Source organism: Camelus dromedarius, chromosome 5, assembly GCF_036321535.1.
Source record: "Camelus dromedarius isolate mCamDro1 chromosome 5, mCamDro1.pat, whole genome shotgun sequence".
Taxonomy (NCBI): domain Eukaryota; kingdom Metazoa; phylum Chordata; class Mammalia; order Artiodactyla; family Camelidae; genus Camelus; species Camelus dromedarius.
The window spans coordinates 17,762,872-17,787,563 of NC_087440.1; the positions used below are offsets into that span (position 1 = coordinate 17,762,872).

The 24,692-nt window shown below is 36.8% G+C and overlaps 1 protein-coding gene and 1 long non-coding RNA gene across 11 annotated transcripts in view; one reads left to right on the forward strand and one right to left on the reverse strand.

Annotated features, from left to right (window-relative positions):
* Window positions 1-9,799, reverse strand: part of SEMA6D (semaphorin 6D) — a 518,009-nt gene extending 508,210 nt beyond the window's left edge. For 3 of the 10 annotated variants that reach the window (XM_064485625.1, XM_031453115.2, XM_031453114.2), the window contains exon 1: window positions 9,474-9,799. The gene's annotated coding sequence lies outside the window, so the exon portion shown is untranslated. The remainder of the gene's footprint in view (window positions 1-9,473) is intronic. The other 7 variants (XM_064485626.1, XM_064485631.1, XM_064485629.1 and 4 more) reach the window with 4 other exon arrangements.
* LOC116153448 (uncharacterized) overlaps window positions 8,828-24,692 on the forward strand; it is a 571,285-nt gene continuing 555,420 nt past the window's right edge. Inside the window, exons 1-2 of the long non-coding RNA XR_004137183.2 lie at window positions 8,828-8,916; window positions 14,116-14,219. This is a non-coding gene — a long non-coding RNA (uncharacterized LOC116153448). The remainder of the gene's footprint in view (window positions 8,917-14,115; window positions 14,220-24,692) is intronic.

Consider the following 24,692-nt stretch of genomic DNA (forward strand, 5'->3'; position numbering starts at 1 on the left):
AACTAGCAACATGCTAATACCTCACCCCAAGCCCACCCTGTACCCTAACACTACAGTTTCAATTTAGGCCATCCCTGGCCTGAAACACCTTCACATCTCAAGTCCTCCAATCTACCTACTGCTCCCCTCTCCACTCTCAAACTCTCTACCTCTTTCAAAATGCACTTGTGTACTGACAAGTATTGTTAAGGCTCTGTGAACCAGAGCTAAAACGAGAAGTGTTAATAACTTAACCTTCTATATCTCTTTAGTGACATACAGACCTTGCAAATATGATGTTAGCCATTCTAGAAATGCAAATTCCAAGATTATAATAGTGAGAATCTCAGTTGACCATCCATCCATCCATCCAATATTGACTCAGAACTACATGTCAGACTCTGCTAGGTATTGAGGGAAACAAATATAACTATGAAAGACATTATATTTGGTTGACAGAATTTAAATTCTAGTGGCAAAATAAAGGGGGAAAAAGGTTAACAAACTAACTGCTCAAACTGTGACAAAGTCTATTAAGCAAACAATAAGATGTGGAGAGTGAGAAAAGAGTAATAGGTAGTATCCTTTAGAGAAGGGCTCTTAGAAAATGTGGCAGAAGCTGAGACTTATAGGACAAGAAGAAGCTATGGGGAAAGTCAGATGAGCGTATTCCAGGGAGAGAAAAGCATGTGCAAAGGCCCATGACAGAACAGGACTTGATATTTTTATAGAAGTAGCAAGAAAACAGAAACTAGCAAGAGTTAAAGGTGATGTAGGTGATCATAAGGATTTAATTCAAAGTTCAATGAGAAGTTCTTGAATGATTTTAAACAAGGAAGGGTATAATCTAATCCTCTTGGGCCTTGACAAGTAGCTAATACATATTAATACTTATTTTAAGCCAGTCATGCAGTTAATTCTCATAATAACCTTAAAGGTAGTTACTAGTATCTTCAATTTTATTGATGGGAAAATGAAAGTAAAGAGACATCAAGTAGGTGGCAGTGCTTGGATTCAGTCTCAGGCAGCCCATCCGTGGGGTTCATGCTTTGAAAACTATGCAATATGGCCTCTCAGATCATTACTTCTGCAATAGCAAGAGTGGGAAGAACCTGCTTGAAGCTAAGGCAGTGATCCAGGCTAGAAATTATGGTGTTACACCAGAAGGGCAGCAGTGGACATGGTGAAAATTAAATACATTTGTGATGTATTTTAGCAGTAAATTCTATGGCTCTTGGTGGATAAGATGTTGCGGGCAAGGGGAACACCTGGTGGGGAATGATATTTCAATGAGAGTTGAATCACACTATAGAGATGGCTTTCACTATTGTATTCTGTGGACACTTCCCATGTCACCAGGATCATCCCATCAAAAAGCTTGCTCTTCCAAGCTGGGTGTATTTTCCAGGAATCTGCTATATAGAGCAATTTTCATCTCAGTGTCCAATGACACAACTTCTTAACATGGTCATTTTTCTAGTCTTTCTATGTCCTTTTACAAAATTGTTATCATGTAATATGTACAGTTTTGTTTCTTTTTACATTTATATCATCATTATTTTTAAAAAATACTTCTAAATGATCCTTAACATTCTGTCATAAGAATGTACTGTACTTTATTGGGAGTTTTTTCTACCTTTGGGCTAGTCTGTTGTTTCTAAACTTTTTATTATTCTGAGTTACATACTTTACATAAAGCTTTGACTCCAACCCTGATTCTTTCCCAATGTTAACAACAGAAAATGGAAGTTCAAAGTCTAAAGGAATACTTCTATTCACTAATAAATTGCATTTACATATTTCTACATTAGACTCCACTGAAATGTAACTTTAAATTCTACCAGTGCTATGTGAGAGAACCTGCAAGAAGGCAGATTACGTGGGAGCAAATACTGGTAGGTGGGTAAATGTGGCAGTGGGTGACTGTGGAAAGTCTTTTCTGATGGCTCAGTTATACCAGTGAATAGGAAGCTTTCATCTGACAGTGAGGGTGCAGACAGAGGCACTGAGTGTTTGGAGGAGAGAGGAGGAAGCCTGATGTGCAGTCTTCTAGGAGGGTAAATGGAGTAGGCTAGTACAGTAAGATTACCTGATAACTTCCAGTCCATTTAAGACAAATGAATATGAAATGACACCACGGTAGTGTACTTTGCCTTAGATATCTTCAGCTGCATGGGTGAAGACACAGAGTATAAGAGAGCTGAATTTAATCAGGATTAAACCTCCAAATCTTGATCTCTAGTCTGGACTAGTCAGCTAGTCTTCAGTCTCATGTATGATATGTCGTCCTGCTGGACCACTGTGGATTTTCCATGTATGCCCTGCTGCTCTCCTTTCCTCCAGCAGCGCTGTGCCACGGACCCTCATCCACTGCTTCTTTGCCTGCTAGACTTCTACGTGTCCTTTTTGCTTCAAATCCCCCATTAAACTTCCTAGAAAACACCCACCCACCCAAATCGAGACACACACCTTTCCTCATAGCTCCCCAAATACCTGCAGATGATCTCTGTGATTTATTTTACCACACTTATTCAGTATTTTTATTCTCCATTTGATTTTAAATTCCTCCAGGGTAGAGACCTTTTTATTTACTTACTGTTTTTATGCTCATTTCCCATGTCAATTTCTGATGCATAATAAGTCCTCATTCAGTGTTTATTAATGAGATTTTTTTGTAATTAAGGGATAAATTTCCTGATAAACCTTCTTCAGCAAGAAATCAGGTTGCCTTCATCATACCCACACGACAACATGCATGACTAGTGAAGACTTCTGTCAATAAAAAGGAACAGGCCTAAGAACAAATTATTCAACTACTACTCAAAAGTGTTAAAAATAAGTATTCATGTCCACATGTAGCTTAGATCCAACATCTAGTTTCTTTATAATGATAGTAATAATCACAATAAATATCATATTTGTATAGGATTCTTTAGATTTTTCTAAACCTTTTCAGGTTTATAATATGAGTGTAAAACATACACATATATACACACTCTTCCAAAAAAAATGCCAAATTCAAATCCAATGGTGGGGATTCCTTCAAACAGAAAGTCCCTTTAAAGTATATCTTTACAAAAAGATAGGCATTTCATCAATTTGTTAGGGAAGGTAGAACATTTCAGGTTGAGTATAGCATGAAGAAAATATCTAAAGGTTCATAAATTACAAACTTATCCTTGTAGGCAGAAATGTATAGCTTACATAAGTTAGCCTAATGAGATTGTGTACAAAATCCGTAGAACAGAAATATGCAGAATAAATGAACTTACTGTTTCGGTTTTTAGTTTTTGTTTTTGTTTTTGTCATTCTACCTTTAGGCAGACAGACATGGAATAAAGAAAATAAAAGCTAAATTTTGACCTAATAATATAGCATGGGAATGGCAGATACATTATAATTCTCTTACTGCATTCTCCATACACAAAATGTAATGAAAAGTAGAGATAAAAGAAACCTTAATTGTCATTAGAAAATAAAATAGGATTTTCACTTAGATCTCTAAAGGCAGCTATTCTTAAAAAATTAATTCACTTGACAAATATTCAAGTTTCTTCCTCACTTTTTGTATATGAACATTTTTCCTATGTGCTCTGGATGGAAATGAATGTTACCAAATGTCTGAGATCAAATTCACAGCCCCAAGAGTTATTCATCACTGAACAAACTGGTGGGGGATACTTAACTGGTCTTCAAATCTCTTAAGGATAATTTGAAGACAAATTCTCTGCCCAAATGTTATTAATTATATATTTAGTACCTTCAATAGCTTATTTCTGAGAGGCATTAGAGATCAAAGGGGATGTGAAAAACGTGAAGAGAATCAAAGCTAAAACATCAATTTGAATTGAGCTGCACAATGAGAATTTACTCCAGCACTTTGTTGCAATGTAATCTATAAATAACCCTCTGAGGTTCACTTGCCAATTAGGAATCATCACATGGCATGCACCTTAGATGTGAGTAGCTAATTTGCATGTCAGTGAAACATTAATTTGATGAAAATTCTAAAGCTTTATGCACTATTTATATCATAATTGGAAGCACAGTAAGTGTACTAACACACGGATTTTCATTGTATCCAACATGCTTTTTAAAAGGCCAAGTTTAAATGATCAGTATTTATCATGGTCTGTTTGATAGTTTGCTTCAGTTCAGGACAACAGATTTGTGTTTTAGACTTCAAATTATTTTTAACATTAACTATAATTGAGATGTCTGAAAAATGTGTGTGTGGTGGTGTGTATGAGGGAGACAGAGAAGACAAGAATCAGATTTATACCCATAGGTAGATGGTTAGATTTGGAAGTTTAATTCAGAGTTTGTGGCCTTAGCCATAAACATGTCACCCTGGGTCAATAATTTAGTTCTATGTTTCCCATGTTTTTACTTTCTTTTTCTTTCCTTGAGTTTTTCTACAGTCAAAAAGAACAGTTTTGTGGGTGGCCCCATCTAAAAGCTGAAAATGGTTGTTGATTCAAGTATAAAGGGAAACAACCAGTGGGCACTTAAACCTAACGACTGTATTTAAGTACAGTACTTAGAACTAACACTGTATTTACATGGCCAGAAATTTCATAAACTGGCAAGCCTGGTGGGATTTAGCTTGACATTGGAATTGTCACACCTGTCAATCAGGTCCAGCCACCAGGCTGACTGGGGAGCAAGCAGAAAAGCCAATGAGAGACGGACAGAGGAAGAGAGAAAGACAAGGGAAGAGAAAGAGAAGAGAAGAGAAATGTCTGGAAGTCTCCACTCCACTGCCACAGAATCACAATGACTTTCCAACATTTATTTTCATCCTCACATCCTCAGACTACTTGGAGTTTAGTATACCCAGAGGGGAATTCTTTCTAATGAAAAGATTTGGTTACTTTGCTTTACCAGTTGGTACTATTAATAGTGTTTTTCTAGAAAGCAGAAGCTGAGCATCATTAAAGATAAGGTCTAGGTTTTCAATTTAATGCAACAGATGTGTGTTTATATATGTTGACTCATTATTGGCTAATTTGTTACGTGTTTATGGCTTCTATATCCACTAGAATATAAGTATTCTAGACCAGAAGTCATGCCTTACTTTGCCTGATATCCCCTCAGCATTTGCAACATTAGACCTCATAATATTTGCAGGCTTGACTGTATTTCTAAACACTTATTCAAATTAACTTTGATGGTCTGTCTCCTTCCGCACTGAAAAGAGAGAAAAAAAAAAAAAAACCAAGACATTTTAAAAGAGAAAATACATACATAAGTAGAATAAGATAAGATCACTGAGGAAGATACACAAATGCATTCTGTGGAGCCGTATATGGTCAGTGAATTAGATCTCAGATTGGCTAGTGACCAAAGCAAAAGAGAAAATGTGATCAGTTCAGGAATTCACATTACCCTTGAGATTAAAAATACTAATTTATCAGGGAAAAAAGCTATATATCAAAAGTACACACAATCATTGTTTTGTATTCCCTTATATCCTCATTTCATAAATGTTTACATTTTTATTACTCAATCTTGTTAATCTTCAGTTTCAAGAGAAATCTAAATGAATATTGATTATTAAAAATAAACCCTAATTCAACACTTTTCTTCATATTAGTTTATGAGAAAGAAAACTAAATTTAAGATTTAAATGCATTCATTTGAATCAACCACTTTGTTTCTGGTTGCATCTCGTTATGAAAATTGAGTGTCAAACTTCATCTTCCTCAGTAAATATTTAATAAGCACTAAACTTACAGAAGAAACTGAACTTTTTAAATAAAATTTTTCCAAAATAAACAGTGACAATTTTCATTTTCACATAAATAGAACAATGTTCCTTCCCATCCCAGCACTCCACCTATCACTCACCCTTGGCCAAAAAAAAAATATATATATATAGAATAAGAAAACAGTGGGTAGTTTTCACTACTTAGTATGAGGAAAAGTGAATGGAATTAAAGCCACCCTCAGATGTAACAAAACATAGGCACTATGATACTCTGTTATTTCTATTATTTGCCTTATGATATGTGAAGTGAGTGCCTGAATTACCCAAATGTATATCATGTGCTACATAGCTTGGGCTTTTAAAGGTCAAAGAAGTATTCCTCAATGAATTTTATTCAGATGAAACCTGCCCTCTCTTCCTGTGCTATGCTCTGGCTCTTTCCAGGTTTAATAAAAGTTGTTCTCTCCCTCTTTATCCCTCCCCCCACTAATTCCTACATGTTTTCAACAGCAAGCTCCCTAATCCAGACAATGTTGAAGATATTTACACATAAATTTATGACAGGAGAAAAATAACAAAAGATTCAGAGCCAACATAATATTAATTTAAAAGGCAATTAATTTTAAAGAAGAAAAAGGGATCAACAGAAACTCAGCAAGGGTTTGAATGATAGTAAGTATATAGTACAAATAATTCTCTATTTGGGGGTCCTGAGAAATTTCAGCAAGTGGTTCTGGAGTAATGAATGTTTGTAATTCATTAGCTACCACTTTAAAATGCAAAGCACACCATGACATCAATGATGTTCTTTTTAACCTCAACAAACAGGCTATTACAATTAAAGCACTTGCAAAAAGACAGTATACTTAAATATAGATTTTGATGAGATTTCACTGTCTTAAGAATAATCAATTAATAACATTTCATAATTCTATAGAAACAAGAAAATGTGTTATGAGATTGGTTCAAAAATGCATGTTTGTACACACCATTTATGAGTATTTAGTAACAGCCAGCATTTCTATCCTGAAAATTTCTTTTCCTCAGAATCCTTTAATAAGGTTTTAGTATATCTTTAAGAAAATAATCACAATTTACTTAAAAAAAATTTCCCCAAGTAGAGAAAATAATAGCATTTTAAAGTGCTTTATTTTCTTTTCTCACTTTCCATCTTCCTTCAGCTCCTAGACAACAAAACAACGGTTCTTTCTTCATGTGGAAGAGTAAACTCAATAAACACAAATGGCTAGGGGGCCTCACAGCAGTGAAATTATGGCTTCACAAGGACTTTTTTTCTGTATGAAGAAACAAGTTTAAAAGGACCTTTTTAACATACTTTAAAGTCATGCATATTTCAATGATATAATTAAACTGGCAACACTAAACATTGCTGTCTGATAAATGAGACCAAAATAATTAAGTTCTGTTCTTTGTACAATCAAGATTTAGTGAGGCAATCAATCTGGGTAAGAATTTGGAGTCTGGAGACTTCAGAAGATGAACAAGCAAGTAACTAAAATTGGTCATGTGGGAAGGTGGTTAAATGAGTTTATACATAGCTGTGGATACCTTCCACGTCTTAATCTTCATTAGAACCTGGTTGATTCATTGCTCATGTGGTCCCATACTAAGTTGGACATGACAAGCAAGGAGACAAACAAAAGAAAATTTAAAAGATAATTCCATGTATTCAATGAGCACTATTGATATTAAAAATGTAAAATAGTAAGACTGAAAATATAAAAGGTTTTTTTTTCCAAAACCAAAAAAAAAAAAAAAACCCAAAAAACACCAAGAGGCATAAAAACTGCCATAAAAAGCATTAAGGATATAAATACTAAGAGTGATAAAGGAGAGAGAACACAATATATTTTCACAAATACATTTGTGGAGCTACGAGTATGCTCTGGATGCCTACTCAGGCTTCCATTTTTATTTTTTTCTACCTAACTGGAGTTTCCCTCCTTAGAATAAATCACGCAGCTTTCAGTACCCTAAATAACCCTCCTACTGCATGGTTTTTTTCCCTGTGGAATCAGACTGTGGCCAGAGAGAGGTGTTCATATTATTTCTCCTGGGAGTTGGAAATCCAGGTTTCAGTACACTGATGCACTTAGCACGTCCATCAGGCAAGTCAGAGTAAATATAAACAGGGCAGTTGGGTACGTTAGTAACTACCAGGATTTACAGAAATACACACACACACACACACACATATAATTTTTAAAAATCCCTCTTGTTGGATCAGCTTACTCTAATTACTACCCATGAACCTTAGAAAAAGAAGAAACATCCTTCTCAGGAAAATACACCCTCCTTTGTAGTGGGCTGACCCATAGACACCACGAACAGGTGATATCGTTGTAATTTAGGGACATGGGAAAACAAGAGTGTCCTAGTCTCCAACAAAATGAGCATGCACTCGTTGTGTTCTGGCATCTCCAACTAGGGATAACGGGGCTCCCTTTGACTCTCAGTTCACATGCCCGCCTCCATGAATGTTAGCCTGCCGCTAGAGCCAGGGGTGGGGGGAAGCAATAAATGATGTCTACACCTGCGCTTGGCTCTTTGCAGCGTGGCAACCGCACTTGTTTTTAAAAAGGGATTCTTCTCCCCAAACCAAGCAATTCGACTAGCTGAAGGCACAAATAGATAAATACATATTCCCAAAAATAAAAGGCGGGGGAAGAGGAAAGGGGAGAAAAAAATAAACCCCACCCAGGAACCTTTAAGAGAAACAGGGGCTAGCACGAAAAAGCTGCCAGTGGCCAGTAACACTTAAAACTCTATCTTCGTTACTCTGAAAACAAATTCTATGGGGAAATATCGCGCCCTGTTTCTAAGGGTTTAATTCTCCAGCATGTCTCCGTGAATTAGAGTCAAATCTAAGTTTCACACTCAGGCGCAGTTTTCACTGACGACTAGTGAGTGTAACCCTCCGAGCTCGAAGAAGTCCGTTTCCAAACTAGTAAGCCCTTTCCTCCGGGAAGGCTTGACCTCACTCCTCCAAGTCGTCACTTTTATTTTCGGCCCCGTGAGCGGCGTCTGAGTCGGGGAGCCCGGCCCCGAGAACAGTCACCGTGAACAATGAGCCAGACAAGGGACCCACCCAGCGAACGCCTGCCTGCTCGCCGGCCGCGCGCAAGCCCGCTAGCGCGGGACGCTCGGGCTTCGGCGCTCTCCTCAGCCCCATCCTTTCCCCTCCTCAGCCCAAGAAAAGCAAGAAGGTAGGTCGTTCCCCACACCCAGACTCCCAGGACCACTCAGTCAGCCTCCCTCCTACCCGCTGTAAAGAGACACCGTATCTAAAAAGAAAATTAGAAGAGAGGGCGGCATGGTGGTCCGACCGCTGCCCACCCGGATCCAACTAGCCCACAGGGGCGGGAAGGCACTTGCGCCCGAGTCCTCAGCATATTGAAATCCCGAAGGATTTGGGGTGGGGGCGAGAGGTGGGGCCAGGAGCCATAAAGTGGCTTCCGCTCCCTCCCCCCCCCCACCCCGGCCTGGCCCGGCTCTGGGATCGGGCAAGACACAAAAGACGGGTAGTATCTGTGCCAGCAACTCTGCCACCGCCTCCGTCCGCGCTGCGCAGGACTACCGGGCGGCGGGGCCTGGCGGCCCGGTCCCCGCGCCGGCCGGGGCGCGCTCGGGGGCTGGAGCATCCCTGGACGCCGCCGGAGCTCTCTGGTGCGCTTTTCCTGCGGCCCCCAACGGGAGCTCCTAGCTCCGCAGATAAAGAGGCTGAGGCGGCGGAGGAGAAATTGAGAGAAAGAGCAGGACTTACTTGGGGGCCGAACGCTCCGCCGGACTCCCGCTTCGCACTCGTCAGGTGTCTGGCACCGAGGGCCCAGGCGGAAGGCGCTGGCGCAGCTCCGAGCTGGGCTCCACTTGGCGAGCACGGGAAACTCCCCTTGCCGCTCGGCCCCGCGCCGCGCTCCTCGCTGTCACCGCACCGAGCGACGCAGGCACGCTCCCACCGCCTCCTCAGTCCTGGTGGGTCTCCCTGCCCTCCTCTCGCGGTCCGTCGGCTCCCCCACAGACCACACCCTGTCACCTCAGCGGCCCTCCACTCCTTCCTCTTTGACACTTCCACCGGTTACTCCTCCGTCTGCGTCCCCCCACCCCCCTCAGCCCACGTGCTGCTGCCGCTCCCGAGGCTCTGAACTTCCCCTGCCCGAGCCCCCACCTCTGCGCTGCAAACGCCGGGGTCTCCGCGCCGAGGCCAGGTCCCGCTCCGGGAAGCATGGCGGCTCGGCTGGCTGACCTTTAGGTCCTCGTCCACCTTACCCCCAGCCCTTTGAGAACGCGGGACCCATCATTTTGATTTTGTGAATGCGGTGGGTTAGGCACTGAGTACTACATATAAAGATGTAATTTTAATATGTCATATATCACTTTTAATATTATAGAAATTTATTCCCATGTGTCAGTTAGTAATCATCCAGCAGCTATTCATTGGCCCTTGGGGCTGGACTGTCAGACCAGCTTTCTCCTTATGCAAAAAGCCCAGCAAAATTCCTAAACAGTCTCTCTTGCCCAGTCCAGACCAAAAATGTCATTTTCAAACGAGCTCCCCCACTCCCCGCCCTTTCTGTGCTGTTGTTAGACAAAGATTTTGATACTCGCTTTTCCCTGTTACGCACACAAAGTTAAGAGTTACCTTTCTCAGGGCTCCCCTCAGCGCTTTTATTCATAGTTCCATGATAGTTCTTATCACCCATTTGGTATTCTCTCTTCACCTGACTGTACTACTGGTCCACAACTTTCTCCAGGCAGAACTTTGTCATACTCCTAACTTTCTCAGTAGTTTCTACTATGCTCCTCAGTACATACAGTATGCTCAAAAATTTGTTCAAGCAGCAATGCCTTGTAGATATGATACAAGCTTTGGTGGATTTATATTATATTTAAAGGAATGAAGCCTTCAATCGCATGGTTGCCTGTATCCCAACTAGTAGGTCATGTAGAAAACAAAACTTTTTTGCATTTAGCTAGGTCATTTCTCATGCGTTCCTTAATGTAATACAAGTCTTCTCTGTAGGTATTACTTTTTCCAACTTGGTGAAGGTCAGTCACTAAGCTTGGACTCATAAGCGTCTGAGCTGATGCTCCATGTCTCTTCAGACTAGCACCAACTGCATGGGACTGATGTTCTTATGGCACTACCATCCTGCCCTGACTGTCCAATGCTAAGTGCTAAAGCTGCCTACCAGCTCCAGAGGCAACCTGCCCAACCGGTTCACCTCCAAAGAGAGCATTTTACCCTTTCCTTGTCCTCTTCTGTAACTCTTGACCCCCTTAAGTTGAGTTCTAAAAAACAAAACCAAAAAAAAAAAAAAAAAACCCTCTCTAAACTCAGACTTCTTGTAGTACTTATTGTCTTAACTCTTACACTTAAGTACTTTTCTGCATATATCTTCCCTCTGCTATCCTTGTTTCTTACACAAGTATTTTTATTTCTTTGATTTCTCCATTAAAATAAATAGCAACTAACATTTATTAAGTTAGAGATGTCATCTTATAGCCAGTCATTGTTCTGAGCACTTTACATACATTAGCTCATTTAATCCTCAACAGCCATATGAAGTAGAGACTATTTTACAGGTGGGAAACAAGAGGCACAGAGGTGGGGTCACAAAGCCAGTAATTAGTGGAGCAAGGATTGGATCCTTGACAATCTGCTTTAGAGGCTGCTTTCTAACCACCCTGCTATGTGGTCTTGCATAATCCCTTGCTCCTAAGAGATTTGTTAACAAATATTTTAAAATAATGTATTCAGCTACACTTGACTTCATAGCAGGAAAAAGAAACAGTAATGAAATGGGCAGAACTTTAGGTTATCAAGGACATTTGATTGATTCCAGCACCACCAGGATTGCTTTCTTTGGGGCTCATGGACGCTGTCTGTAACCTGTGAGAGACATAATCCAGGCTCATGACTTCAGGTGTGTGAGTTAACAAAGGCTTCAAGATTGGATTCCGGGTCTTTCTTACAATTTAAAGAGACATCTCCACCTAAATTGACTACTGGCTAAGTCCACCAGCAAGCCAATTTATGTTTTTCAGGGACCTTCTCTGTGCAAGGCATCCCCTCAGCACCTGTGGCAGGCTGAATAACGACCCCCCAAAGATATCCGTGTCCTAATCTCCAGAACCTGTGAATGTTACTGTACGTGGCAAAAAATGGACTTTGCAGATGTGATTAATTAAGGATCTTAAGGGAATATTACCCTGGATTATCAAGGTGAGCCCTAAATGCAATCACATGTCCTTGTAAGAAGTAGGCAGAGAGACATTTGGCACACAGAAGAGGAGAAGGCAATATGACAACAGGGCAAAGTTGGAGTGACACAGCCACAAGCCTAGGAATGCTACCAGAAGCTAGAGGAGGCAAGAAAGGGATTCTCCCCAAGAGCCTCTTGAGGGAGCATGGCCCTGCCTATGTGTTGATTTTAGTCCAGGGAAAGTGATTTTGGACTTTTAGCTTCCAGAACTGTATGAAAATAAATGTGGGTTGTTTTAAGCCACCAAGTCTATGGTAATTTGTGATAGCAGCCAAGGGAAACAAATACAGTCCCCAAATCTGGAAGATGACTTTCTACACTTGGGGATGAAATGGAAGGAAGATCTTGCAAATAATGAATTGGTCAGTTCCCTCTTCTGTGGTTTGTGGAACTCATCAGTTGGGAGAGGGAGAGGGGCTTTTGGCCCCCAGCATACTATTACAGAAAAGCCCCCATTTTAGACATTGTCATTACCTCTAGCTGAGATTACAGTAGCTGAGATACACTTACACAATTTAATCACTTGTAAGTGGAATCTAAAAAAAAAAAAAGACAAACGAACTTATTTACAGAACAGAAACAGACTCACAGACATAGAAAACAAACTTACTGTTACCAGGAGGGGAAATGGATGGGAAGGGGTAAATTAGGAGTTCTAAATTTGCAGATACTAACTAATATACATAAAGTAGATAAACAACAAGTTTATACTGTATAACACAGGGAACTATATTCAATATCTTGTAGTAACCGATGGTGAAAAGAATATGAAAACGAATATATGTATGTTCCTATATGACTGAAGTATTGTGCTATACACCAGAAATTGACACAACATTATAAACTGACTATACTTCAATTAAAATATATATATTTTTTATATATATATAAAAAATAAACTTGAAACTTTAAATTTTATATATATATATATATATATAAATAAAATAAACTTGAAACTTTAAATTTGTTTCCCACTGTCCGGCCATACTGCCTAAAGTGTGTGATGGTTTAATTTTAAAATATATATTCTATAATTATTTAGTGATTAGCAAAAATATATCTTCATTGAGTTAGACGTGTTAATTTGTAAAATGAAAAACTATATATATATAAATACTCCATATACATTGTAACCTTTTTCTCATGTTTTGCTATGTTTAGAACCTCAGAACAATCAAAAAATGTGGCCCAGGCTCTTTTAAACTCTGAGAGGCCCTAGTAGCTAAAATTAAGAACTAGATTTTTCTATCTTCTTCCTCTTTTTATTTTTGACTAAGGCTACCAGATAAAATACAGGACACCCAAATAAACTTGAATTTCAGATTAAAAATAATAATTTTTAGGTATGAGTCACTGTTCCATACAAAATTTGAGACAATGAATTGTCTCTATTTTGGTTAATTGTGCAATATTTGGGATTTGGGGACATACTTATTCTAAAAAGTTATTCATTGTTTATCTAAAATTCAAATTTAACTGGTAACCCTGTGTTTTTATTTTCTCCATCTGACAAACCTACTTTTTGACTTTTCTGTTGCTTGTGCATTTTCCCATTCTCCCTTCCCCTGACCCACCACCCCTCCCCCTCAGTTTTTATTGGAACTAACTCATTTGTATGCTCTTAAAGCAAGGCTAAAATCAGATTTGATCCCTTACTGCTGGCCTAGGGCTGATGCCTTACTCCACACAGAAGAAAACAGAACGATGCAACTCTTCCAAGATTTGGTCATAGAGCATAAATCTACTCCACCAGTGGGGAACTTCCCATTGTCACACACAGTGTTTAATATGCTACTATTTACATACAAATGGTAGATTGGATTAAGCTGAAGACTTGTTCTTTCCTTTTGAACTAGTATCCCCCCATCTTTCACAGTCCTTTGACCAGCAGTAGGTGAATATTTGCCCCTTTCATATCCTTTCCGATTTCTGGCAGCTAGATGTATAGTGGGTGATACAAAAGAGCAGGGGCAGAGAGGATGATAATTTGTGTGGCCTGTGTTGGAAACGTGAGAGAGGAATAAAGCAAGTTAAGTAAATCACTAAGTTATGTGAGACTTAGTTTCTTCTTCTGTAGAAATAGAAACTACATACTTTATATCTCTAAACTCTTAATTTGTACCATTTTTACATCTTTTTCAGACATCTCATATTTTACATTTCAAATTAAAATTATTTGGAGACTTGAGAGTCAGACAGTTCCTGATCGAATCCCCGTGCCTCTGCTTACTAGTTGAGTAAACTTGGTAAGTTTTTATTTTCTCTCAACTAATTTTCACCCCAAAACAGAGGGATAACAATAATCACCCCATTAAGTTGTTATGAAATTAGATGAGAAAATATCTGTAAAATGTTTCACGTAGTGAGTCCCTCATCCAGAATAATCAGTCAGTTAACGGTAACTTTTTTTTGCCTTATGATATGATATGATTCCATGCAGTGCTTCATCTCCCATTCATGTCTACTGCAATGATTTGCACATATTAAGGGATCAAAAATATTAGTTAAATAAATCGGTGAAGGGATATAAGGTTGTTTATATGAAAGTGCTATGAGACTGACAGTGTGTTACAGAATTTCAAGAGTTTAGTACTAATAGTAATAATTAATAAGTAATAATAGGGGATACCTCTGAGTCTTTGATTCTGGGTCGGCTTTGGAGAACTGCTCTGCAAGAAATGTTTGATGCTTAAACCTTTTTCATGTAAAAAATTCAGTTGGGAGAGACACTATCTACAGAACAGCAACATCTACTAATCAATGGAAAATGGTTTATTCATTTTGCTTTACTTTATAAAAATTCCCATTCTTCCTTCAAAGCCTGTTTACTATATTTCTTTCAGTGTACCTATATCAATTAAATTAGTCTTGGCTAAATTTGACAGAGACCTACCCCTCCCCTCAAAAAATGGTTTTCATTTGTCTCTATCAGAATGCTGAGTTCAGCAGGCCACAGCCAGTGTGTTGGCCCCACAGTCGTCAGGGATGCAAGCCCCAACATTCCTGCACTGCCTCTCAATTGATGTTGGCTGTTGGGACTCTGGTATCCCTTCTTCTTTATGTACTGGAGGTAGAGGGTAAAGGATAAAGGGCAAAAAAAGGGTAAAAAATGAGCCCTTCCAGGTGAATCAGTCTTTAAAAAATCTTTCCAAAGCTCTGCATCTTGAATTTCACCTACTCTGTGTGAAAGAAGGAGTGGGAAATGTCACTTTTAGCAGGACACATTGCTGCCTGAATATAATTAGGATTCTGTTACTTAGGAGAAAGAGAGAATGGATATTAGGCAAATAACTAGCAGTGTTTGCCATTGACCTCTTCACTTTTCCCTTTCATCTTTATCTTCTAAGTCCTGGTTTGCTATCCAATTGGCAATTCCTTGAATGTTCTGTAACCTGAATGATTTTCTCCTTTCTTTCTGTCTTTTTCACTGTTTCACAAATCCACTGCCTCCTTTTTTATCCATGCAATCTTTTTCCTATTTTTATATCAGTTACTTAATCATCCTAAAGTTCTTCATATATTTCATTTTCATTCAATTCTAAACTACTCATACTATCCACTGTTTTCTCTCAATGCTGTCCAGCTCTGCTCTTTGACTCCATTATCATTGACTTTTACATTTTTCCACATTTAATCCAGATGCTTTCAGGGTCCTTGATCTTTTGTGATCTAGAAAACATTAACCTATGATATAATACCTGATTTTTTGCTTCAAAATAATCCAGTGTTGGGAAGGAGGAAAAGTCAGTGGTATACAAATGAAACAAGATTAGCCATGTATTGAAATTATTGAAACCAGGTGATGGATTTGTGGAGGATTCATTATATAGTTACTTCTATTTTGTGCATGTTTTTAAATTATATAATAAAAAGCAAAAGAAAGAAATGATTGCTTGAATCTCTGTTTTGCAAGCTATTGAAGTGTAAAGTCCTCTGCAAAATTTCTTTGGAAAACTCTGGGAGGCTTACATTGTTTGGTGCTAATCTTTTAGGATCTTCTCTCACATTGGTGTCACTCTGCCATCCACATCTTCCCATGTATGATTCTCAGTCTTTTCACCAAATACACACACATACACATACACACAAAGTAACTTGAATAAGGTTGTCTTTAGGAAGAGCTACACACAAAGTAACTTGAGTAAGGTTGTCTTTAGGAAGAGCTATCGGCCATATCGGTCTTCACATAACATATTGCATAACAATATAAAAGACTGTCTTTCTCTTCGTTCCTTGGAGCTATGTGTGGCTTTTGTCTTTTTCTTCCTCTGTCCCTCCTTTTCCCCTCTGCTAACTGAAATACAGACCTGAACTGCAGGGGCTGACCAGCTGTCATGGACCATGTACCAATGCCATTAGATGGCAGAGCCTCAGGATATAGGAGTCTGAATCCCAGAAAGCCAGAGGCTACCATATCAGCTCTGGACTGTCTTCCTTTGGTTATGTTTATGAACACAAGAGAAATAAACATCTATCTTATTTAAGCCACTGTTATTATGTTTTGTGTGTTTTTCTATTACATACTGCCAAACCTAATCCTACTTGATATACTTGCCAAAGCATTTTCTTTTTTCTAAACAAGTGCAATTCTGAGCCTAAGAAAATTTCTACTGCCAGATATTATTAATTTATTTTTTTCTTCACCTCATTATACCGAATCCCTATATCCATTCCCAGGTCCAGTTATAGACCCTCTCTTGTCTCCTTGTCTTGCTATTGTCTGAGCCAGTGTAACAAATAAAATCTATTACAAAGGCAAAATCTAAACAATTTAAGTATCTCATTGAAAGAGGAATGCATTATTTCAGTTATCTAATGTAGCTAACAAATCACTCCAAAACTTAGTAGCTAAAAATAACAATGGTTTATCATTTCTCACAATTCTGTGGATTTACTGGGATCAGTTGGATGGTTCTTCTGTTCCACAATGGTGCAGCTGAGGTCACTCAGGTGGGTACACTCAGCTGGAATATATGCTGTGGCCAGAACGTCCACCATTGCCTCTCACCCTCGAGGGCCTCCCTCCTTCGGGCCTTTTATTATTTTATTGTCTTGCCTGAGAGTCTTTACAGCATGATGGCTGGCTTCTAATAAAGGCTGTTCCAAGAGGACAAGTCCTGATGTACAGGCACCTATTAAGCCTCTCCTTGCATTAGGCTTGTTAATTTCCAGTTAGCCCAGACTTACAGAGGAGCACAAGGAGCTTTAGTAAATTATCCAGAGTCATGGATTTAGAAAGTAGTAGAATTGGGATTTAAAACGAGTTAGGCTGACTCCACATGGTGAAAATATGATTATAGCTGGGCCTACAGAGTTTGGAACTTGATTATTGTCTATTTAATATATGTAAGCTTTGGCTCTCCAATTATTGCCAATTAAAAAAACGGAAGGCAGAAAACTGTGCAGCTTTTCTGGGCAAAACCATGAATATGTTTTGAGATTTATAAAAAGATAATACAAATGCTAGAAATGTGAAAGCTGCCTTATTTTAGTGTATCCTCTGCAGTGCTGGGCAGAAAGTCACTGTACTGCATAATAGCTGCACATGATGTGACTGGATGCTATGTGCCCTGGAGCTAGGCTGAAGCACAACTGTTACCAGAAGGATGGGGGAGTGGGAGGAGGGCTGTGTCCTCCTCATGTTAGTTGAATTTCCAGGCATCACTCTGCCTCCCAGAGACTTGAGGCTTACTCTTCTTGCAGCAAATGCAGGAGATGTATAGAGACACTTAGGTTGCTGGTTGAGTTTGCATGAAATCATTACCTCATTTCAACACCACTAGAGAAGCCTGAAGGGTGTGCATGAGGCACTTTAGCATTTTTAATGACATCCATTTCAGTTCACATCATTATGCCAAGGATGCAATGGACTCAAATCAATTGTTTTCAGTAGTAAATGGAGCCCGGAATGCACTGTAATATAATTTATTTTGCAGAAATATCACAAAATACTTCACAGGTAATTATGTTTGATGTCAAAAAACACAAACCCTGAATGTGAAAATGTGTTATGTAGGTTGGATTTAGAAAAGTGGCATAGGGTTAAGGCAGTTTGTAAAGATTAGGGAAATAGGAATTTCACAAATAAGACTCTTGTTTAATTGAAGGAGTGATGGGGAAAATTTTTAAAGAGGATAATTTTTAAGAGTAAGAGGGGATTCCTGTAGGAAATCAGGTTCCTGTTGTCTTTTGGTCTAAAACCTACTAAATGCACTTAATTAAATTATACATACTAACTACTCTAACATATTTAATTTTTATCTTTTTTGTGTACATACCATTTTGGTTGTCTGTGCAAAGTGACATGCCCTAAATTATCTGCCCCTCCCCTCCTCTGCTGTCACCTCCATCTCCTACTATTGCTCTCTTCTTTGTTCCCTCTGCTCCAGCACATTGGCATCCTTGCTGTTTCTCAAGCACAGCTGTTCCTTATGCCAGGAACATCTTTTTCTCAGCTATCTGGACTGGTAACTCTCTTACCTCTTAGAAATATTTGCTTAAATTTCATCTTCTCTGTAAGGCCGTATTTAAAATTGTACCCCACCACCATCCTCAGCATTCCCAAGTACCTTCCTCTATTCTGCTATTTTTTAGAGCAAAAACCACCTTCTGATGTGCAACATAATTTACTGTCCTCTTTGTTGTTTGTCTCTATCTCTGCTGTGTCCAGCTAGCAAGCCCAGCAGCAGCCTGAAACTTTTCCAGTTTTTATTTAATGATGTATCTCAAGAGCACATTGCTTAGCACGTGGAAGGCACTCAATTAATATTTGTTGAATAAATAATAAAGCTCGCAATTTTGCAATGTGTATTTCTAAATAAGCTTTCCATGATTACACTGACATTGAGTTTTTGCATTGCCATGTGGGTATAACAGACCATAGTGCTTAATCATATGAGAAATAAAAGAATTGTATGGAAAAGAAAATTGGAGAAAGGATCTGCACTAAAAGAAGGAAAGTGTTGTTCTGACTTAATGTAGGTAGGGTACAGTGCTCTATTGCCATAGTTCTAGTTCACGATCTCCAAATAACAGTTCTAAAAATTGTCTGAGCTGAGTGAGGCATAGGGCTAAGAAAGAGCAGTATGACAATACATTTTAACTTGCCTCACTTTCAAATTAACCCCCATTTGAAAATTCCAACTTACAAAATTGTTACTCAAAGGGATTCTTATAAATATGGATCTACTAATTTTTAAATTTTAGTTAGCAAGAAGTTAACTCATTTCAAAACAAGAATTTTTCAAATAGTTCTAATCTTATGTTAAAAAACTTCAGATGGTTAGTACAAACTAGAGTGCTATGATAAAAGCGACTCCTGGCCTATATCCAGTCTTAAAATAAGTGGGCGTTAGGATTGATAGCCAGTGTCTGCCATGGGCATGGGAGGTGGGAGTGTGACGTTAATCCCTGTATTTACCATCCTGTGTCTGAAAGATCCCTAAGGCCCCTTTCAGTTGTATCATTCTCTATAAAAGACAAAGTATCAAGTGTTAACAAAATTTCAAGTGAGTATATTAGGGATCATAACTAGTTGAAAGGCAAGCAATGGAAATAAAGCATCTCTGAAGATAAAATTTAAGTTAGAACTTCCATGTTAATATATGGGCTTACTTATATAATTACTTAATATGAGGTCTCTTACCACCTCATTAGAATATACCTGAAAAACAATAGAAAGACGGGAGGTGTGTGTGTATATGAGTATGAGTATGTGTGTGTGTGTATGTGAGTGTGTGTGTGTGTCTCTGTGTGTGTGTTCCTTTTTTACTTCTTTATTATCTTTTTCCCCAGCTAGGCTGTATGTTTCATAATGGCAGGAACCATAGTTGATTTGTTCATGAGTCCTTAAACATAATAGGAAATCATTAAATATATTTTAAATGCGTGAGTTGAAAGAAGACTGTGCTTTTGCAACATGATCTAAAGGAGGATGTCATAACATTTTGTTGGGAAAATAGTGGCAAGAAAATCATCACTTTGATTCATTTTTTTGTTCCTTCTAAGAATCCTAGCATAGTTGCAATTATAACAGATATTCCTATTAATAAAACATAGACCTATTTTCATAGTAAACAGTTACATTTACAAAATTTTTTACTGAGATGTACCAGCCATTTATTCTACTGTGTCTTATTCCAGTTATATATAGTATCATTTTGGTCTCAGTTTAAGTACATTTATTTTAAATGCATATTTCTAAGCAATTGCCTGCAAAAAATAAAAAATCCGTTAAGATATTTAAAAATGTAGACACCTTCTAGTAAAACTAAAAATAGGATTTCTACTTGACAACTTAAAAATAAAGGCAAATTAAACAAAATCTACAAAGACAAATGCAGCAATAAAAAAAAGCTAGTAAGCAAAAAAATAGAGAAGGTATAAAATAAAATAGAACTAAGATTAAATATATTGATTATGACATACACATATGAGTTAAACTCCTCTTTTAATAGCAAATACAAAAAAGCTGGAAGCAGAAGTCACAATGATAATATCAAAATTGAACTCAAGTGGAAAAATTATTGAATGGGATGGCAGGAAATTCTATTGATAAAATCAATACAAAAGGGTAACAATAATAAATCTGTGAACACAAAATAGAACAACAAAAATATTAGAAGTAATTTGACATAAAACACAATTATAGTGAAATGCCTTAGCTTAGTACTATCAGACAATGACTAATCAAGACACAAAGTGATTAAGTACAAATACTTATGAACGATATAAATGAATTCTCACAAAGAAAATATGTATTTTATCAAATGCTAGAGGAATAGTTATAAAATTTAATCATATCTAAAGCAATGCAAAAAACCTCAGCTTTTAAAAAGATGGAAACTAGGTAGGCAAGATAATATCTTTTGCCCAAGAATAAACAAAACTAAAAAATTTAATTAAGATTCCATTAAATAGCAATTTAGTTAAAGAGGGAATAAAATGCAATTAAAAAGTGTTTAGAACATAGTTGAACTGAGAATAGTATGTATCAAAATTTCTGGGATAGTTTAAAATACGTACTCAAAAGTAAACCCATATCCTTTGGGGCTATTAAGAAAAATGAAATGAATGAAATAAGCATTTTATTTAAGATGTTAGAAAGCTTTTAAAAAGGCAGCCCTAAGGAAAGGAAAAATGAAAGTAATGAATTAGTACACAGAAAAAAAACGTAAAGTGAATAGATAGAAATACGTAGTTTTTTCTTAAATGGACATCTCAGGGAAATATAATTATTAAAAAGAAAATTATTTTTAAAATTAAGTATAAAACATAGGGGAGAGATTTTCACTTTACACAACAATTCAATACATAGTTGCATACAAATAAACTGGGAAGTCTTAATTTTTTGCAAAAAATATAAATCAGAGTAGAAAAATTGAAATTAGTATATATATAGCTATAAAAATACCTTGGTTAAGAAAGTTTTACAAGCAAATTCTAATGAGTTTACAAGAAACAGGTAATTACAGTGTTACATGAAAAATTCCAGAGCCTCAAAAATATAGAAAACAAATCAAATAATTTAATTATCTTCAGATTGAAAGAAAAAAAAGTATACACTTTTGTATACCCTATTTTTCTTATGAGTATATATTATTTTTATAATCAGAAAAAATAATGCCAAATTTGAAACATCAATGGGATAAAGTTGATTCAATTATAATAATATGGTTATAAGTTTGAGGGTGGTATTTTGCATAATTTGAGATGTGCCCATTTATGTTTTGTTTTGTTTTGTTTTTCCTGTTAAGACTAACAAGAGCTTACTTCCTAGGATTGTGTAATCATAAATGGCACTTAAGGGACTTGATTTTATAGACATCATTTGCTTGTGTAACAAAACAGGAATTAAATGATTATGTTCTGATTAAATTTAATGTTTAAGTACACTAATACAATAAAATTTCCGTGTATGTCTTTATTTCTTTATCCAATAAAGAGATTGTATTTTTGTCAGTCTATTCTGTTAAGTCATCATAAAATTCCCATCACAGTTCTGCTGGGTTTGATATGAGATCAGTTTGCTTTTTAATGGATAGCCCTGGGAAAATTCCAGGTTAGAGGGAAGCGTAGAAAGCACTGCAGTTAGCATTTATATGATTGTGATGCCATGAAGCTAAATGATAAATCTATATTGGGTTGGGTATGTGCAAGAGTAGTATAGCCCATTAAAACCTTATTACCTTTATTCACAGGGCTTCTGTCCCTCTACTTTAGTGGATTCTGCTTGGGTATTATCACTGGGTTGTTATCACCAAAAAAAAAATATATGATTAAAAAAACCCTGAGGCTCAGATTATGATGATAATAGTTAAAAGAAATAAAAGTTTTTTGTTGTTGTTGGGAATATCTTCTTACGTAGGTTCCAAGTGAGTGCCCGTTTTTTATTGAATTGGTTGACTTTTTATTACTGCATTATAGTGATTCTTTACATGATTTGGATATGAGTGTTTTGTCAGATATATATATCACAGATACTTTCTCCCAATGAATCATGTTTTCATTTTCTTGATAATGTCATTTGAAGATAAGAAGATATTAATGTTGATAAAGACTATTATCTGTCTTTTTTTATTTCATGGTCAGTGCTTTTTATATTTTATCTCATAAATTTTTGCTTACCCCAGGGATTTGGAGTTTTCCTGTTGGGTTTTCTTTTAGACAGTTTAGAGTTTTAGCTTTTACATGTAGATCTATGGTTCATTTCAAATTAAATTTTGTGTGTATTGTGATGTTGGATTGAAGTTAATTAATTTCAATAGGGAAATCCAGTTGTTTTAGCACGTTTGTTGAAAAGACTTTTTCCTTCATGGAATTGAATCGGTATTTTTGAAAAAATTATTTGATCACATATGCATGGTCTATTTATGGAATCTCTATTCTGTTTCTATTGATCTATAGGTTTATCTTTGTATCAGTACAATGCTATCGTGATTGCTGTAGCTATATTTTAAGTCTTGAAATGAGGTAGTGTACATCCTCTGTGTTTGTTCTTTTTAAAGATTGTTTTGACTGTTCTAATCCTTTGCTTCTCCATATGAGTTTTAGAAACAACTCATCAACAAAAAACCTGCTGTAACCTTGGTTGAGATTTCATTGAATACATTGATCAATTGTGGAAAATGAACATTTTTAACAGTTTTGAGTCTTCCAATTCTTGAAAATGGTTTACTTCTGTTTATTTAAATACTCTTTTAATGTCTCTCAACAATGCTCTTCAGTTTTAGGCATAGAGTTCTTACACTTTTATTTTTTTTTGATAAATTTCTTCCTAGTTTATGTTTTTGATACTTTCATAAACAACTTAGTTTTAATTTAGTTTCCAATTTGTTAATACATAGAAATACAAAAATACAATTAATTTTATTATATTGAGCTTGTATCTTGCAGCTTTGCTAAATTCACTTATTTTTCTAGCAGAGTTTTTTAAAATATCCTAAGTATATTCTATGTAAGTAATAAAGGAGAGGAGAATTTCCACCCCAAAATATGCATTTTAGGTGTAAGAATTATTTTAGGCTGATTATTTTTAAAAAGCTGCAGACACAGGAGAATTTCTGAAAATAGAGTAGAAGTTGCCCTTTTGTAGGAGACATTTACATTTATAAGGGAAATCTCCACTTATTAAGGTGTCTCCCTTTCTGCTCTAGGAAGCAATGGATGACTAAATCTATAGGAGCTCATATCAGTGGAGAAGGTAACACTTACCTACATAACAACCATACCCTTGTTACTTGTTCCAGTGTTTTTCCTGGTAACTTCCCACTAACAGGCCTTCCCCTACTGCTCAACATCTTTATTTTGCAGTTAACTGAAGGTGGTATTTAAGGTTATGGCATGGGCCATTTGGAGGAGTTACTCAGTTTTCCTAGTTATTCCACATATACAGGAGGTACACATTAAACTTCTGTTTGTTTTTCTGATGTTAATCTATGTTTTATTACAGGTATCTTAGCCAAGAACCTAGAAAAATAAAGGAAAATTATTTTTCCTCTCCTACAACAATCATATAATTTATGGATATGGAAAATTTTATTTCTATCCTTTCTTTTCTCTTTTAAAAAATTGTCTTTTTTTCTTGTCTTAATATACTTAATATACTGGCTAAGAAGTGTGGTGCAGTGTTGATTAAGAGTTTTCAGAGTAGACATCCTTGCCTTTTTTTCTGGTCTTAAGGAGCAAAACTTCTTTACCATTAAGTATGTTAGCTTTAGATTTTGAAGATACGCACACAAGCACACACATATTTTAAGTATTAAAGTATAAAAAACAAGATAATTTTGTAAGGTAAATGGCTTACATATTTGAACCTATATTAATGTGTTTAAATATTGCTTTTAAAGTATTAATGTCTATTAACTCAAATATTAAACTTTGTGACTTTAACAAATTAAGGCATTTAAGACTAGTATTTTGAAGAGGTGTGTCGGTAAGGGTACCTTGAGGAGATCATTCCTAAAACCTTTGTGTTATTTTAAAATTTGTTTTAAAAAAGTACAGTAGTTCTCTGCAAGTTCAAACAGGAAAGAATAACAACTGACAAAGACACTGAATGACAACACTGTGTTTCCATGTTACGTCACTATATTGTGGAACTTGGTAAGCTTATCTTCCAGATACACATGCCCATTATGAGACTTTGTCTCATTTGCTTCAACCAAGAAAATCAAGATAATCTTATTACTGTCCTCACGTTTCCTGTTCCCCAAATCCCT